This window comes from Danio aesculapii, chromosome 18, assembly GCF_903798145.1.
Source record: "Danio aesculapii chromosome 18, fDanAes4.1, whole genome shotgun sequence".
Classification (NCBI taxonomy): Eukaryota; Metazoa; Chordata; class Actinopteri; order Cypriniformes; family Danionidae; genus Danio; species Danio aesculapii.
In genome coordinates this window covers 12,661,841-12,668,387 of record NC_079452.1, presented here as the reverse complement: position 1 = coordinate 12,668,387, position 6,547 = coordinate 12,661,841, and positions in this window count along the sequence as shown.

Genomic DNA, 6,547 nt, shown 5'->3' with positions numbered 1-6,547 from the left:
TAGAACTTATTGTATGACTAAACATGCTGTATATTTAACTTATTTAAAAAAAACGTTAATGTATTTTTTTATACACAAGTTTTCAGATTTTCATAGCTTATTCCTGTGACGATATTTAGAAGGCTATTTACAGTGTTAAACCAAGGGTATCACTTTAGAATAATGGTCAATTAGTTAATGTATTTACTAACATTAACGTATAGTATAACGTTAATAGTATCAATAATCTTGTCAAGCATTTATTAATCAGTTATTGTGCAGTGCAGTGACTATTCATTAGTCACTGCACAGTGTTAACATATCTAACTTAAATAGCATTAACTAATGTTAACAAAGATGAATAAATACCATGATAAACGTATTACTAATTGTTTGTTCATGTTAGTAAATACATTAATAATGGACCCTTATTTTAAAATGTTACCATAGTATGATTGTAGTATCAATTGCTTAAAATACCAAGTGTATTTAAAGAGTGGTTGTTTGAAAGACAAATCGTCACCTTGGAATTATAAGGATCTAAATCTGCGTTCTAAATGATTTTGAGATATTGAGCTTCAAAGATTTTGCATTCCATACAGCACACAATATGTGTGACAGTTCTCTTTCATACATTAACATGACACAGACTCTAAATGTATTCTAAATTTAAATGATCAAAATTCTCTTAAATTTGCTAATTGGGGTAAAAAAAAACAAAAAAAAACATGGCAAATGAAAAAAAAGAAGAAGTAATTTTCCGCTTGGAATTATAAGGTTGTGTCAGGTAGATCATTAATTGAAGCATTACTAATCAAGAAACACACTCAGCCTGCTTATTCATTCAATAATAATTTAAAAAAAAATTGGTGTTGTAACTGTTCATGTTTGAGAGTTACGTTTTTGTTTTCTATAACATTAATAATGTTTTAGAATGTATATTTTTTCTTGTTCAGATTAAGCATACAAGACTAAATATTCTTTCTAGTGCAGCTGATAATTTTATGTAAGTAATATGGTAATATTTATTGAATTAAATTAAGTAATTGCCCTTTAAGGTTTAATATCAAATTTAAAGACTTTAAAAGAAAACAGACAATGAGCAAATGAGTTGTTTAACAGAGGTTAATAAACACTGAAAAATGTTTCACTGACTATATATACACAAATAAAAAAATATTTTACATTTAATATATAATTTTTTTTTAATAACTGTTTTTTTCCAACAATGTAAACTAACATTACCTCTCAATGTCAAAAAATGCTTCTAAATTATCGTACACACACATCTGGTCTTTCCCAGTGCTGATTGGCTCACAGAAAGAACCTCAAAGAGCCAAGCTAGAGTTAATTTTTGTAGATAGTCTTAAAATGTAAACAACTTGTAAAAAAAACAAAAAAAAAACATAATGTCAATAACTCAATTTTGAGAATTTTCTGATAGAACCTTCTAATTCTAAGGTGGCGAAATGTTAAAGGATGATGCATCTGTTTGGACACAAAGAATGTTTGTTTTCTTTTTGAGTCCATGTTTGTGTTGATTGTTATCCACTAATCATTGTTTTTATCATGGTGTTACTGTTTTTAAAAAGTGAATAGTTCTTTGAAATTTCATTTTTTTTCCTGTAAGAAAATTATATTTCTTATATTTCTTGACATTATTGTAACGTTATACAATCTTAAAATTACTGGGCAGATAATAGTAACATTTATACATATATTGTGCTTTTTTAAGGATTGATGTGTCAAAAAGCATCTTCAATAGCACAAACAAGAGTCATTCATTTTAATGTTTCTAATAGCTTTTGTAAAAAACAAAAGTTCCATATAACATACTTATTCTGACTTAATAAAATTTAAAATGCTGCATTTTTGTAAGATGATGTCATCGTGTCATAATTTAACGACTCCAACTTCAGAATTATTAGCCCCCCTTTGAATATTTTTGCTTTTTAAAAAAAATATATTTCCCAAATTTTGTTTAACAGAACAAGGAAATTTTCACAGTATGTCTGATAATATTTGTTCTTCTGGAGAAAGTCTCCAGTTTTTAGTTTTTTTTTAAATTCATTTTAACGTCAAAATTATTATCCCCTTTAAGCTATTTTTCCGATACTGAACAAACCATCATTATACAATAACTTGCCTAATTACCCTAACCTGCCTAGTTAACCTAATTAACCTAGTTAAGCCTTTAAATGTCACTAAGCTGTATAAAAGTGTCTTGAAAAATATGTAGTCAAATATTATTTACTGTCATCATGGCAAAGATAAAATAAATCAGTTATTAGAAATGAGTTATTAAAACCATTATCTTTAGAAATGTGTTGAAAAAAAATCTTTCTGTTAAACGGAAATGGGGGGGGGGAAATAAAAAGGGGGCTAATAATTCAGGGGTGCTAATAATTCTGACTTCAACTTCAAATGTCCCTGTTTGTGAATCCAAAGAGCTGTTGAGATTGCAGCTTTAAAGCAGGAAAACAAAATAATTTTCTGGGGTTTTACAATTGCAGTTTTCAGTTTAGTACAAGGTTATTGAGATTGTATCACATTTATCCAACAAATTATTAACTAATATGGTGCATCTTATCATACAACTGGTGGTATTGTTATATTATATTCATAACATTAAAGAGTATCAAATTTGGCTATTATTATTCTTAATAACGTTAAAATATATATCATTTTGGGGTACAAATTATTTGATGTATTATATTATATAATATTATATTATAATTTGCTTGGTGAACCTATGAGACTTTTTCATGTAATAATCTGTATCTTTTATTATTATTACCATTCCTCTCTATTTTTTCCGGTCTGTTTTACATGTAATATAACACCTATTGGCCAAAGTCATTCATTCATTCATTTTCTTTTCGGCTTAGTCCCTTTATTAATCTGAGGTCGTCACAGCGGAATGAACCGCCAACTTATCCAGTAAATCCAACTCTCCAAATAACACATTCATTCATATACATACATACGGACAATTTAGCCTATCCAATTTACAGCACCACATGTCTTTTGGACTTGTGGGGGAAACCCACACAAACATGGGGGAGAACATGCAAACTCCACACGGAAACACCACACTGACCCGTTCAAGGCTCAAACCAGCGACCTTCTTGCTGCAATGCGAACATGCTACCCACAGCACCCCATGCAGCCTGGCCAAAGTCATTCTAGTACTTATTAATACATATTAGTACTTATTAAATAAGCTAAAGTATCTACTACATTGATTTCAATAGTGACTGAAAACTAGTACCTGTAATTACAAATACTAATAAAACAACTCCTCCGGTACATTTAAATAGGCCTAGACATAGTACTTGTTCATATACTAGTAAATAATTTTATTAATACTAAATCAAATTGTTACTAGTAAAACAAAACAGCATATGCTGGTAAGGTGTTGCTGGTTTTCAATGCTTGTCTGATCAGTGGTCATCAGCATTGAAACTAGCAAGACCAGCACTGAGGCCAGCATTAAAGCCAGCATACCTTACCAGCTTATGCTAGGGGGTTTTCAGGAGTGTTCTTGTTATGGTTTAATTCTTCATTTAACTACAGAGTAATATTAATTAGGCCCCTACATGTACTTACAGTGTTGTTAGGGGGTAGAGTTTAGATTTATTTAATTTTTTTTTTTTTTTTGTATTTAATTATGTATAATTAATTGTAATTAGTAGTATGTGTATGGGACATGTAAAAGTGTTATTTTTTTATTATTATTATTATTATTTTTCTATTATAATTTTTTATTGAGTTCCCGGTAGTGGGTTCCGGCTGGAAGGTTGCGTAAAACATATGCTGGATAAGTTGGCGATTCATTGCGCTGTGGAAACCCCTAAATAATAAAAGCCGAAAAGAAAATGAATGAACGAATGAATTTTTGATGGAACTTAGATATACTCATAACATGGTAACACTTTACAATAAGGTTCCTTGGTTAATGCCTTTACTAACATGAACTAATCATGAACAACACCTGTACAGCATTTATTATTCATAATTGGACATTTACTAATGCATTATTAACATCAAGTCCATGCTTGTTAACATTAGTTTACACTGTGAGTTAACATGAACTAACAATGAACAGCTGTATTTTCATTAACTAACGTTACCTAACATGAACAAAAACTGTAGTAAATGTATTGTTCATTGTTTGTTCATGTTAGTTAATGCATTATTTACATCAACTAATGAACCTTATTGTAAAGTGTGACCCATAACATAAGGTAATAAGCAGACGTTATGACGAGTAAGATAGGTAAAGGTATTTACAGAAGATAGCCTACCACAGCAGTGTTTGATAAATAGCTATATTCTATAACAGGTTAAAACAACATCAGACGAGTTCACTGTTTCCAAACAGACCCCACCCACTGTCTCAAACTCTCCAAGTGCAGAGACTGACTGCTGTGTATGCGTGTGTGTGTGTGTGTGTGTGTGTGTGTGTGTGTGTGTGTGTGTGTGTGTGTGTGTTAATGACCAGCAGAGGTCGCTATTCACAATCAGATTTAGGCGGGAAAGACGACTGAACCAACAGCACTGATAACCCCATTGAAGCTGGAGAAAGTTTACTTGTTTGAAAGGAGCAACATTTTTATGTGTGCTGTAAATATTTAGCCGTGTTCATATGTATATTATCTCAAATCCTGTTTTTGTCACGGAGGGATTATTAATGAAATATGATGAAGGATGGGGTCAGGCACGGCATGGGGAAAGAGGCTTGTGGGTTTTGGACGGGGTGCAGATATTTGCCCTTCTCCTCCACGTTCCTGGATGACACTTCAGCTGTGTGCTAAACAACACGCTCCACTGAGGCGGCTGCAGATGTCTGTGTGCGGCTAACAGTTAGCATTAATAACCCAACCTGACCATGGGATGGTTTAGCTGGTCTCCTTGCTGGTTTTAGAGGGGGGTTTATTAGCTAGTTTTAGTTGGTCAGATAGGTCTTACACTGTAAAAAAAATACTGTTTTACTTTTAAAAAATTAAGGCAACTATTTGCATCAGCCTTTTGAGTATTTCAAACTCATTTTATTTTAGTTTGTCCTTTTAGACTATCAACTCAATTTTATCAATTGAATTTTTTTCTAAAAAGTTATTTTTTTTTCATTTGCTTATTTATTATAATAAGCACGGTGGCGCAGTGGGTAGCACAATTGCTCACAGCAAGAAGGTCACTGGTTCGAGCCCCAGCTGGGTCAGTTGCTGTTTCTGTGTGGAGTTTGCATGTTCTCCCCGTGTTCGTGTGGGTTTCCTCTGGGTGCTCCGGTTTCCCCCACAAGTCCAAAGAGACATGCATGCCCTATAGATGAGTTGGCTAAGCTAAATTGTTTGTAGTGTATGGATGTTTCCCAGTGATAGGTTGCAGCTGGAAGAGCATCCGCTGTGTAAAACATGCTGGATAAGTTAGCGGTTCATTCCGCTATGGCGACCCCAGATTAATAAAGGGACTAGGCTAAAAAGAAAATGAATAAATGAATGAATACTATAATATTCACACAGTTTTATTATTTATGTTACTATTATTCAGTGAAACTTGTGCTTTTACTTCATTGGCTCTATAATTAATGCGAGAATGTAGCTGTGTTAAACTCAAATCTGTAGTCTATTTATAAAGATGGTGTGTATTTTAAAATGTTTTTTTTAAATGCAGAGATATGTGACCTCCGGTGATGACGGGCGCCACATCCACATATTACAAATTTTAAGTAAATTCTACTTAAAAGTTTCACGGAAAAGCACTAATCTAAAAACTAATAAATAATACATAATACGTAAAGCATTTAATTGTTAAAAAATATGTATTTGCAACAAATTCATTGTAAATTACTGAAATGTTAAAGTAAAAAACATGCATTTATTTGTTGAAAATATTCATTATTGTTTATTAGAATTACAAGTCCGCTTGAAGACCAAAACCAGCTAGTTTAGGCCAGCAAACTATGCGCTCAGCCTAAATTGGTTTAATAGTCTTTAAGCTCAACGTATAACTAGTTTGAGATCAAAATGAAGCACCTGTTTGCTCAAATATTAGTTCAAATATGATGAAACAATTCAAATAAAATATGTTGAAACCAAAATATCTACCTCTTTGTCTAATAAGCGCAGTGAGTAGCCTAATATATGTGTTTTATAGTAGTTTATTGCAATTAAAAAAACAGTAGTATATTTTGTCAATCAACTTATTTTTTAAGATAATTTTACTAGTGTTTTTCCATTAAGCACTACAACTATATATTTAGATTTTTAAAGCTATAGAGCTTATTACACTTAAATCCAGCTTCTTCCAACTTAAACCACCCAAAACTAGCCAAGCTAAGCTAAAAGCAGCTGTTTTGTTGGGAGATTTAAGATGGAAGTAGCTGGTGTTAGATTGCCTGGCTAAGTTGGTGTCCATCTAGTTTTAGCTACAACCAGCCTGACCAGCTAAGCTAGTGTTTGCTTCTCTTTCTTTTTCCACCAAGTGGTCAGACTGGCCAGTCTGTCAGAGTTCTCCAATCTGTGTGTCGTCCATGTCTAGCAGGCATAGACTGAAATAGCTAGCGGTT